This window comes from Vulpes vulpes, chromosome 8 (genome assembly GCF_048418805.1).
Source record: "Vulpes vulpes isolate BD-2025 chromosome 8, VulVul3, whole genome shotgun sequence".
Classification (NCBI taxonomy): domain Eukaryota; kingdom Metazoa; phylum Chordata; class Mammalia; order Carnivora; family Canidae; genus Vulpes; species Vulpes vulpes.
The window spans coordinates 34,109,264-34,122,389 of NC_132787.1; the positions used below are offsets into that span (position 1 = coordinate 34,109,264).

Genomic DNA, 13,126 nt, shown 5'->3' on the forward strand with positions numbered 1-13,126 from the left:
GTCTTATCCATCTACAAAAGTCTTTGGTCTATGTGTGTACGGTGAAGAGCTGCCCATGATGCAGGGATAAACACACCCAACGGAAGGCGACAGAAAGTGTCACTGGCACAAGTAAAGCCTGTTCCACACAGAGCCCCCCCACTCTGTGCACCCCCCTTGCTCTGGCAACTGACTGGCTCTGCCCTATTACTTACTATCCTTCCTCATCTGTGCAGCCACTGGGTTTTCATACCTTTATGCAATGATCTGCCTTTCTCCTTTGCTAGAATGAGCACCAGAGAGCCACAGTCACCCACAAACTTGATTTTGGAGTCCCTTTAAAAATACAAACCTCTTAATTTATGTCCGAGAGACCTTTTTCACTTTCACTTGAGTCTCAGCAAACCACACAAAATTGCACGTGTGTTTGACCTGCCTGAAGTACGATGCTTTCATACATACACGTGTGTGTTTGATAGAGTATGACTCATTGAATAGTGCGTGTCTCAAATGATATAGTATCAGTATATATGCAGATATTTTATATTGTGTGTGTATATGTGTGAGGTTTAAATATTACATATAATATGTATATAAATCCTTCAAATTATTATATTTATATTATGAATATTATGTAAAAATAGACATTTGGACATTAGGACCATCCTCAGCCTGGTGTCACATGCAAAAGAAACAAATTTCATCCCAAAATGATCTTTTAAAATACAGTTTTTATTTAGATGTTTATTAAAGAGACAGGAACCAGAGAACAGCATCACCTAACACATGTGAAAATTTCTACAACTTCTTCTTAGGCACTTCCTTTTCCCAAACTTTTATTCATCTTGTGAGCAACCCACTTTTTTTTTTTTTTTTTTTTTTTAGCCCCTCTCGCTGGGAACGCTAATCTCATCCTTGCTTTTCGCTACAGATGTCTTCTCCTTTCTCATCTGCCTCCTTTCGTTCCCAGGATCTTTTGTTTCCTCCCACGCAGCTCCTATTTTATGTAGAAAGATCTACCCCTTCTCAAAGCTTTTTTTTTTTCCTTCTGTATCTCCACTCACTAATCACCCCTCTTCCCAAATTAGGTCAACAAAGTCCCTTAGCTAATATCTCATCAGCCTCTTAGAGGCAGGAAAAGGAAAACATAAATATAATAGAATACTAAAATTCTAGTATTTTGGGGCACCTGGGTGGCTCCATAGTTGAGCATCTGCCTTCAGCTCACGGTGTGATCCTGGGGTCCTGGGATCAAGTTCCACATCTGGCTCCCTTTAGGGACCCTGCTTCTTCTTCTGCCTATGTCTGCCTCTCTCTCCCAGTGTCTCTCATGAATAAATAAATAATATCTTTAAAATAGATTAATTAATTAATTCTTGTATTTCAAAAAATATGTTTTGGCCCTGAATACATAGATCACTGTAGCTAGGCTTGATTTCTGCTGGTATATTTACCTTCCAGAGAGTTCTGATGGGTCAGTGCTCTTGCAAGAGCAGCTGTTATATGATTTGAATACCACCTCTTGTAGCAGAGAGGGACACAAACATTTCTCACTTAAGAACTTTGGGGGAAAAACTCTGATTAGGGAAGAAAACCATTTAAGCATCTTGTTTGGGAAAAATTGGCCCACAAGGCATGGCCTTCGTGACCTCGCCGTGGGACAAAGTACAAAGTACATTTCTCTGCAAAACAAAGGTAGAATTTCTGAGTTTTAGAAGGCAAAATTTAGAAGAATCTTTGAGTTTAAGAAGGCAAGAAAAGGGATCCCTGAGTGGCGCAGCGGTTTGGCACCTGCCTTTGGCCCAGGGGCGATCCTGGAGACCCAGGATCTAATCCCACGTCGGGCTCCCGGTGCATGGAGCTTGCTTCTCCCTCTGCCTGTGTCTCTCCCTCTCTCTCTCTCTGTGACTATCATAAATAAATAAAAATTTTAAAAAAAAGAAGGCAAGAAAACAGAGAAATGGTAGAAAACAGAGCTAAGCAACAGGGCATTAGTTTCAATATAATTATGTGCCAGGCCTTGTTCTAAATGCCTGACTCATATTAACTGATTTGATTCTCAAAACAATAGTAGTTAAGCATTATTATTATTATTATTATTATTATCCCCATTTTCAAGAGTAGAAACTGGAGCACAGGGAAGTTAAGTAACTTAACCAAGGATCAGGAAAAAGCCCCAGATGGCAAAGCGCAACAGGCTTGCGAGGGACACAGGTAAGCCCGACACAGGTAAGCCCGCAGCATGTAGGCCTGCCATCACTTCATAGGTACAGAAGGAGGGATGAGACTGAACAGATGAGACCAAGACGGCCTACGGCTCACAGCACAGCCAACAGCAGGATCGTCAGCACGGCCAAGGGGTTCCCTGCCCCTAGGTCCCATGGGGCGGTAACGTGCCCAGGTGGCAGCCACTCATAAAATGGGTAGAGCTGCCTGTGTGAAACCCCAAAGGCTCAGCAGTTTTTATAGCAAGTGAGTTGTAAAGCAGTCACGCTGTGAGCACCTTGACCAACTCAGTTGCTATGTGACTGGCCAGGGAAACTGCTGGGGTCAGAGGATGGTGAGGTGCTATGATTTGGTGCACTCAGCAAGGACATGCAGAGATTCTTGGGGTCCACGGCAGGTTGCCTCTCCCGACACCCTAGGGAGAGGCAAGGTCATAGCTAGGAAGTGATGGAATGAGAATTTGAGCATGAGCAGTCTGGTTTCCAGTCCATACTCTCTACTCCATGCAGTCATCCTGCATCGAAGCCTAGTATTCGATTTTAACTTATTGGCTGTTTTACTGCACACTGCAATTATGAACTCTCTTCGATGGTCACAAAGTGTAATAAAGCATTCACACACAGCTTTAAGTCCGTCGTAGTTTGGACACAAGAGGTTTGGCGTGCTGGGTGTCAGAGTGACAAATTGTTTCAAAGGCACAACCAATAGCCCAGGAGGTGAAATGCGGAATAGAGAGAAAGAGTTCAGTGGGAGCAGTGACAAAAGGTCCCTACAAAGGCTTCCTAGAGATATTGGGAAGGACATGGAATATTCCATCTTAAGTGGGACTGGATTGTGAGTCCTTTTTTATTAAATCTTAAAGTGCAAGATGACCCTACGAGACTGGAGGGCTTGGGGACTTCCAAGGGCGGGTAAAAGGGAGAGGATAGATGGATGAATCAATAGATATATGATAAATAATAGATAGGGAAGGAAGGAAGGCAGGCAAGCAGGCAAAAAAGAAGGAAGGAATTCTCTGGCATTCGCACTGCTAGCAGCTTTAATGGTTACCTGAGAAGGAGCAATCATTATGTCTGTTTTACAGAGGAGGAAATCTCAGCTCAGGATGGTAACTTGCCCAGCACCATATAGAAAGTGTCAGACCCTTGGGACGCCTGAGTGGCTCAGTGGTTGAGCATTTTGCCTTTGGTTCAGGGTATGATCCCAGAGTTTGGGATTGAGTCCTGCATTGGGCTCCCTGCAGGGAGCCTGCTTCTCCCTCCATGTCTCTGCCTCTCTTTCAGTGTCTCTCATGAATAAATAGATAAAATCTTAAAAAAGAAAAGAAAGAGAAAAAAAAAGTGTCAGACCCAGAAATGTAACCCAGGCATTCCTAACTCTAAAATCAGAGTTCTTTTTATTCTACCACACTGCCTGTTTCACCTGGGCAGGAGGGAGAGTGTGCAGAAAACTCAAGTGATGGGTGAAAGGTGTCAAACGAAAGAGAATCAGACACCATCAGGGCCCCTAAGTGTGGGCGGGGGCACATCTCCACCAGTTGCACCCGGAAGCTGGCTGTTTTCTCAAGGCCAGAGAGCCAGGCTCTTTTTCCTTCACCCTCCCAGAAGATTTAAAAGTATAATTTACTCCACCAATCTCTGGATAAAAGAATGATGTACTTTCTGAGGCTATCTAATCTTGAATATCAGAATAATTCTGTGTTTCATAAAATGTAAGGTAATATCCAAGACAACGTTCCAATTCCAGGCATGCTGAAATGTTGACAGTGAGCATGTTAGAATTGACCAAATACCGTATTAGAAGCAAACCAAACAGGTGGAAAAATGCCTTGTACTTAAGTTTTTCCCTTTTTCAGGATGACTGGATAAAATGGCTTTTTTTTTTTCCTGTGACTGCACTAAAGGTTGATTTTGTTTTCGTCCTTGCAGGATTATTAATGTATGAATTGCAGCTCCTACACCGACACCTACACACGTGTGTGCAAAGCACACACACAGGCATAAAATCCCTCCTGGTGACCCAGAAATTTTTTTTTTTAAAGATTTTATTTATTTATTCTCGAGAGATAGAAGGAGAGACAGAGCCAAAGACACAGGCAGAGCCAGAGCCAGAGACACAGGCAGAGGGAGAAGCAGGCTCCATGCACCAGGAGCCCGATGTGGGATTCGATCCCGGGTCTCCAGGATCGCGCCCTGGGCCAAAGGCAGGCGCCAAACTGCTGCGCCACCCAGGGATCCCCTTTTTCAAAGTCTTTATGGAACTGATACCATTAGCCCCAGGCCAATGGTTGCCTAAGGAATGGAGGGATCAGGAAGGAACACACAGGGATCCCCGTGACCCAGAAATTGATAGCAGTGGTTGCTCCAGGAAAGACAGACTAAAGGTTCGGGTGAGGATGACTTTCGCTTCTCAATGAATATCTTTTGTATGGTTTGAGATGTTACCCATGTGCACAGTTTACTTTTTAATACCCCTGTAAAAACAAGTAGTAGGTAAACTGGATTGCTATTGATGGCAACTCAAATAACTAGACTCTCGTTAATCATATTATCTATCCCTTGACTCCTCTTGGTGGTAAATATTTCCCTTTTAAAAAAATATTTTATTTATTTATTTATTTATTTATTTATTTATTTATTTATTTATTTATGAGAGAGAGAGAGAGAGAGAGAGAGAGAGAGAGAACCAGCAGGGGGAGGGACAGGGGAAGAGGGAGAAGTAGGCTCCTTGCCAAAGCAGGGAGCCCGATGTGGGGCTCAATCCCAGCACCAAAGGCAGATGCTTAACCGACTAAGTCACCCTGATGCCTGATGGTAAATACTTCCCTATACCATGCTTTCTGCGTCCTTCTGAAACTGTTGAGCAATTTCAAGGTAGGTGGAGACACTGAGTTAGATATAGGATACTTTTTATGTTAGGGGATGATCTATATTGTAGGTCACAACTTCTTTTAAGATTTCCTTAGAGTCTGTCCTTTCTCATAAGAAAATTTCATACAGTGAAGTAGAATGCCCCTTAGTTTCACTGCTGTAATCTTTGCATGTACTTTATCTCATATTCTTCTACAACACATTGACAAAAACACGTGTTTAAAAATACAATAATTGGGATCCCTGGGTGGCGCAGCGGTTTGGCGCTTGCCTTTGGCCCAGGGCGCGATCCTGGAGACCCCGGATCGAATCCCACATCGGGCTCCCGGTGCATGGAGCCTGCTTCTTCCTCCGCCTGTGTCTCTGCCTCTCTCTCTCTCTCTCTCTGTGACTATCCTAAATAAATAAAAAATAAATAAATAAAAGGACACTACTCAGCTCTTCTCTTTAAAAAAAAAAATTAAAAAAAATAAAAATACAATAATTCCTAAACTCACAGTGTATACAGCCCTTTTATATATAACATTGAGATTTCCTTTTTAGCAATGGTTTTCAATAAGGGGTAATTTTGCCACCTATTTCCCAGCAGCATTTGGTAATATGGGGGACGTTTTTAGTTATAACTGGGTAGGGGTGGCCCTGGGGTTAGTAAGTGGTATCTAGTGGGTAGAGGCCAAAGATGTTACAAGGCACATGACCAGTCCTCCATAACAAGGAATTACCCAGCTCCACATGTCAGTAGTGCTGATGTTGAGAAAACATGCCTCATAGTTTCCTCATATTATTCAAGGGAAATGTAGTTAAAGCTGGCCAAGAATAGGTGAAGATCAACTGGGGGGGGGGAGGGGGGAGGAATAGATTGCAGAGGCAGTAGTGCGCCACCAAGTGTTCTAGTATTTTGCAGATTATAAAATGGCTATAGTTATAATCAGATGAAGAGGATCTCATCTTTATGGCTGGAATAGGTATTAGTTGACCAGGTATTTTTACAGTTGAAGGAAACTGAGGCTATAAAATCTTGTGACAGGTATTGCTGGCCAAAAGCAGAACTGCTCTCAGAAGCAGTGACTCCAGACAGGTGAAACTCAGTAAGAGAGAAACAGCAGCCTACAAAAAAGACAGGAGCCAGAGATGGTAGAGAGATGTCAGCAGAATTATTTGCCACAGTTCACATTTAGTGGAGGCAATAGGAATAAACGTGTCCTTTTCGAAGTGTTCTGCGGCCTTTTCTATCATTACAAAATGGTGAAGGCTTAGGGTTTTAAAATCACTTCAAATTTTAGCAAGCCTAAAATATTAATACATTTTCAAAATAAATCAAAGAAACAAAAGTGTGCATCGTGCACATGCATTGAGGGCACAGTGAAAAGAAGTAACACTTTTTGAAGGGCTGTGGCTTCAGCTTTTAGGACTAGCTCTGAACTGTGATGAGCTAGTCTGAGTCCCAAGAAGAATATCCTTGGGTAAACCAGATCAATGTGAATGGCTCTTAGAACAAGGGTGGTATATAGGCTTCACTTCACTCCAACTCTAATCAATTCATGGTAGCTCTTGAAGCTCTATACCATCAAGGACTTTATGATAGAAGTAGAACTTGGTGGCACACTGCGGTGTGTCATGATACATAATGATGTCTGTCATGGGCTTGAGAATTATGGTGGAGATATTTGACATTTCCTGACCCAAGGCCACAGCAAGTTAAAAGAACTCTTAATTCTATCTCAAAGATTGAACCTAAGATCTTACCACTATGATGAGATAAAAGGCCATACTTATCATTTAAAATGAAAGCTGAGATTTTGCAAGAAACAAAGCAAGAGTAAGACAATATTTGTCTTGATGCCTATTGTGTCCAACCCTCCTGGAACATCTTTTCAATTCCATTCTCCTTTTGGAACAAAGTGCAAATGGACCCCTACCAAATGCAAATCAAAACCACAATGAGCTATCACTTCATACCGGTTAGAATGGCTGTCATCAGAGAGACAAGAGATAAGAAGTATTGGTGAGACTGTGGACGAAAGGGAACCCTAGTGCACTGTTGGTGGGAATGTAAACTGGTGCAGCCACTCTGGAAAACAGTGTGGACGTTCCTCAAGAAATTGAAAATAGAACTACTACATAAACTAGCTTTCCCACTTCTTTGTATATATCTAAAGGAAATAAAAACAAGATCTCAAAGAGATAATCTGTACTCCCATGTTCACTATAGCATTATTCACGATGGTCAAGACATGGAAATAACCCTAAGTGCCTCTACATTGATGGATGAATGGCTAAAGAAAAAAAATTTTATATATATAAAATTTTATATATATATATATATATATATATATATATATATATATATATGCCAGAAAGCAAAGTGAAACTTTGATTCTTTTAATTAAGCATAGTTCAGAACTTTCAGAGGACAGAAATACAGAAATCAATAAAGAGGTATTTCTCTAGCCCCTTTAGTTCTCTATCCCAAGATGATATTCAGTAATATTGAGGTAATACACTAATTTTCATCTTCTGTGAGGAGATAATGTTTCTAAGCATCGAAGCAGTTCTGAACATCCATTGGATTGGTCTATTGGCACACAGAATTTTGCATGTAACTCTTAGCTAAGAGACATGGCTGTTTCAGGCATGCATGTATCAAGGGAGCTGCATGTAACCTTTACTTAGTGGACATGACAATCAAAAAGATGACCAATAACAAGTCCTAGGGAGGATGTAGAGAAATTGGGGCCTCATGCATTGCTGAATGGAATGTAAAATGGTGCAGCTGCTTTGGAAAACCGTGCCTCAAAACATTCAACATATAATTACCATATGACCCAGCCATTCCAATCCTAGATATGCACCCAAAATAATTGAAAACATATGCTCACACCAAAACTTGAGCACAAATGTTCATAGCAACATTATTCATAGTAGTCAAAAAGTAGAAATAACCCAAGTGTCTACCAACTGATAAGTGGATACACAAAATATAGTATATACAAGCAGTGGATTTCCTCTTTCAGTTAAAAGATAACTTGGGAAAATTTTAAATTTAAATTTAAAAATTTTTGGTTGTCAAATGATCCTTTATTGAAATGTCTTCCTTCATAATTCTTACCTAATGGGGCATTCCACTGCACTACTGATGTCATCTATGACATCATGAGGGTGGTGGCCTTCAACATTGCTGCCCACAGACTGGGCAGTCCCCAGGATCTCTTTAATATTTCCAGAGAGTTCTCTGAATAAAGAACGGTGCCACATCTGTCTGGCAATATTGACAATCCCATCAAAAGTGATATTTCCACTGTGCTTAATAGTTTTCTGCTTCTGTCTCTTGGTGGTTCCTGGAAAGTTTTGATAATCAGGGCAGAGGCAGAAGGCACCATTTCAGTCTGGGCCTGTCTGTTCTGAGTGGTCAGCTTCATTGTCATCCTTAGACCCTTCGAATCACCAGTTGCCTTGGCAATGTCATCACCAAACTCTTTTGGAGACAGACCCAGGGGGCCAGTCTTGAGGGCCAGGGCAAACATGGCACTGGCTTCCCCACTAGTACACTACAGGTATATGTCTTTGATCTCATCAGGGTTGAACTTAGGCAGCCCGTGTAGGATGAACTCGAATGCGAGGAGGCCTAAGATAGTTATACCTTTGCCTCCTCCATGCCAAAATCCAAAAGCTTAAATTTTAATTTTAAAATTAATTATTTTTGCTTTATATTGAGAGAACATTAGATAATCTGCTCAATTTATGATCTCCCCAACTTCTGACAAAACATTAAATTATTATAAATATTCCAGGCATACTAAAAATTAATCCATATTGTTTTGAAGCATACATAACTTTGATAGTGTTGATTAAATCAAACATGTTAATTATCACTCAGCTCTATATATTTATATATTGCTTATCCCACCTGTCAAAGAGTAAAACATGTTAAAATGTCCCAATATAATTGTGTTTCTGGAATTTTCTTCAAGTGTTTCTATTGTATTTTGTTCTGTATAAAACTATATTGTGTTTATTAATAAATCACATGACTCATATCATGGTGCAGCTTTATCAATAAAATAGTGGTGTGGGCCTACTTACTGTTTTTCCCCTACACTATATTTTCTTCAGTATTACTTATTGCTTTCTTTGTATTTTCATTCCTTAGTATATCTTTGCCTATCTGCTTTCAATTTTTTTTGTGTCATTTTGGCTTGAGTATGTTTTGTAAGCAGCATGATTGTATGTATCTGGGTATGCATGCATAAGTATATACTTTACCAGCCTAGAAGTATTATCTTTTAATAGGATAATTTAAGAAGTTCAACCCATTTTCTTTTTTTAATTTAATTTAATTTAATTTAATTTAATTTAATTTAATTTATTCATGAGAGACACACAGAGAGAGAGAGAGCAGAGACATAGGCAGAGGGAGAAGCAGGCTCTATGCAGGGAGCCCGATGTGGGACTCAATCCTGGGATCCCAGGACCAGGCCCTGAGCCAAAGGCAGACGCTTAACCACTGAGCCATCCAGGCATCCCCAACCCATTTTCATTATTATAAATGTACCTGTTACTGTAGCTCTTTAGACATATGTTTTGTTTTTATTCATCATTGTTTTCTGTTACAACTGATGGACTATGTTTTATTTATAACTTCTTCAGTAACTTTCGAAACTTTTATCCAACTGCATTTCTCAGATTTTCAATGGAATAAATCACAGAAAAAAAATAAGTACATTTAACAGCATAAACATGTAACCATCTGTGCATTGAAAAACATCACAAGGGATCCCTGGGTGGCGCAGCGGTTTGGCGCCTGCCTTTGGCCCAGGGCGCGATCCTGGAGACCCGGGATCGAATCCCACGTCGGGCTCCCGGTGCATGGAGCCTGTGTCTCCCTCTGCCTGTGTCTCTGCCTCTCTCTCTCTCTCTCTCTCTGTGACTATCATAAATAAATAAAAATTAAAAAAAAAAAGAAAAACATCACAAGCTAAAGTGATGTAGGAATGAGTTAGGGGCAGATGGGGCTAGGCAGGGAAAGATAAGGGAAAGGCCCCAAAGTCGGGCTCTTCTCCATCCCAAGGAAACCGAGATAAGACAGTAAAAACAAAAATAAACCTGACTTCCTAGCTCCAAAATGTTAGGGAGAATTCCTCTTTAATGGCTACTAGGCTCACAGAAACCCCAGATGTAGAGAAATATTATGGAGGAGATGGTAACCAGAGAGAAGGGAACACCTTGTTTGTGCTCATGATATTTACAAAGAAACATCTTATTTGTTGCAAGTCCACCATGTTTGTTCTAAACATAGACATGAAACTTACAAATCCACCCTGATATTGACAAGAAATTTTCCAAGTTCCCTGGTCAGCTTTCTATAAAAGACAGACCATGAAAACCCTCAGTGGACCCCTCTCACTTTTGAGAGCTTTCTCTGCTTAATAAGTTTCTATTGCTTTGCTCCCTCTGTCCTCCAGGAGATTCATTCTTTGACTCCGTGAGACAAGAACCAAAGAACCAAGCAAGCTCTTCCATATCAAAATGATAACCAACCGGGAAAATATTTGCAACAGACATGATAGATACTCATCATACAGACCAAGTCATGAAAAACTGGATATGAGTCAAGTCCTATTTAGCTACAAGAACAGAAAAACCTCCCATGGTGGCATAACAGGTGAAGGAACTGTTTTACTCAGATAACAAGAAATCCCATAGGAATAACTCCAAGCTGATCTATTGACTCCAAACATCACCAATTAATTAACCCTTTTGGCTTTCACTTTCTTAGCATGTAGCTTTTAGGTTTCTGGTTTCAAAATGACTGCTGTATCTGCTGGCAGAATTTGGAGAATGTGCCAAAAGACTTATTTCTCATGTCAACAAGGGAAGGCGGAAATCAAAATTCAGCTTTTGTCTCCTCCATTGTGGAGTCAATTAAGGAAGAAACATGTTGCAAATGGAGATTGGGCCTTCCAAAGTGCTGAAATATAGTATCAGCCGTATTGACACAGAACATAAACAGATAATGCACAAAATAAAAAAATTAAGATACAAAAGTCATACAAAAATAATCAATCTCAATCCTAATCAAAGCAGTTTTTGAAAAGCTAGTCAAAAAGTTCTTTACCCTTCGACCTATCAATTTTTGTTCCAGTGCTCAGTCCTAAGGACATAACTATAAACACAGAGAAGAATTTATGTTCCAGGCTGTTTATCACTTTTTTAAAGAACATTTTTTTTTATTGGATTCAATCTGAATATTTGTCTATGCCAGTTAGCTTCTTGTAAATTGCAAGGAGCAGATACGTTCTCAGGCTGTCCTTTGTGTTGCAAGAACATATGCAAAGCAGAGAAAGAACAAAATAATCTCATCAGCCACAGAGCTGGGAACAGGACACACAGGTCTCAGTGAGCACTAAAAAGCTATTCTGATAAGAAGCAGCTCTATTAATCTTGTTACCTTGTCCCTTAAGAGTAGATGTCTGTTGCTTTCTAAGCAAGGCTCTGCTCTTGGGATGACCCAACTTCTCTTGGTTTCTGCCCTTTCTGCTTCCAGTTCTCTTTCCACTAGTAGATAACTCTGTTTCTAGACTATTCGTTCTCTACAAGCCTCTCTATATCGTTGGCCTTCGCTTACTCTTGCTGTGCAGTCTTGTGATATTTTTCTCATTACCTAGGCTCTCTGATTCAGGAGCTATGTACAGCCAACATGAAACACTGACCAAATCACACTGCTTACAGAAATGTTTACTCTGTTAAGTATTAATATTCTTGAAAGCACCACCCAGATTTCAGGCTACTGTCTTAAGGTCTTTGTAATTTTATTTCAAGTTCTTATTAAAAAAGCAAGCATGATAATCAGAGAGCACTAGGAAAATAACAAAAAATAATACAAGACAATGAAATGACCGACAATCCCACAACCGTAAGATAACAATTATGGACATTTTGGTGTTTTTCTTAAAGCCCTTTGACCTGACATTTTTCCTCCCCTTTTTTCCTTAATATGAGGAGGGAAAATTCTGTTATTTGAATAAAAGATTAGAACATTTATGACCAAATTTAAAAATGAAATAGACATTTTTGTTTTTTTTTTTAATTTAACATTTTTGGTTATGTGCAACATAGGAGATCAAATATGACCAAAAATGGGGCATCAAACACTCTTAGTATCTTTCCACTTAAAATACAACTTCAGGCATTCAGTCCCATCCACTTGTTTTTTGTGTGTATGCTGATCTGAATCTCACCTTGAAATCGCACATAAAAACGAAGTTTGCCAGGAGAATTTATGATGTAAAGGGGAAGACTAGGGGCATGTTTGACCTATGTAAGGGCTCTCAAGGATGTTTAAACACTTGAACAGCATTCTTAAATGTTTATATACTTAATTACTAGTTTTCAATGACTCTCGTCTGCTCATTAGTTTGTCAAATAGAGCAAGGAATAGTGAGGGAAGAAAATAAGTTTACATTCTGAGGCATACTTCATAATCCAAAACCAAAGCATTCTATCTAGTGTTTTCTTCCCTTGTCTTAACAGTCCAAGTAGTGTCTAGAGTTCCTGAATAAACATTTGTTTAGTGAAAGCAAACCATCGAATCTTGGAAGTCACATTCATGATGAAGAGCATAACTCAAGATTTAACTCTCTTGCCCTCTGCTTTAGGAAGTGCGATCTGGTTTACAACTAAGTTTTACGCTCCTTGACCATGTTTTTCCTAAAATACATTACAGTCTCTGATTTTGGTTTTTTTGTAAGTCTTTGTTAGTAGATTCTAAGCTCCATTATTACTATATTTTCAATTTATAGCATAATATTTAGCCCCTAAAATTTTCCCAGTGGATGTTTGTTGGTTGAGTGAATGCATCAACACGCAGGTTAGTGGATACATTAAAACGCCTGGATTTCTAAAATTTGAGGCCACATTCTTTTATTCTCCATTTTGTTCAGGGCTTGCTATTCTGTGTTGGTGAGGTGGTGATTACCCTAATGATTACATGAAGCACTATACCAGGTGAAGCAAGACATAAAGAGGATCTTAGCAAGCAGCTAAAATAGTTC

At 39.9% G+C, this 13,126-nt stretch overlaps 1 pseudogene; it reads right to left on the bottom strand.

The window, feature by feature from the left end:
• Positions 1-2,297: 2,297 nt before the first annotated feature.
• LOC112917491 (large ribosomal subunit protein uL11-like) overlaps positions 2,298-13,126 on the bottom strand; it is a 67,199-nt pseudogene continuing 56,370 nt past the window's right edge.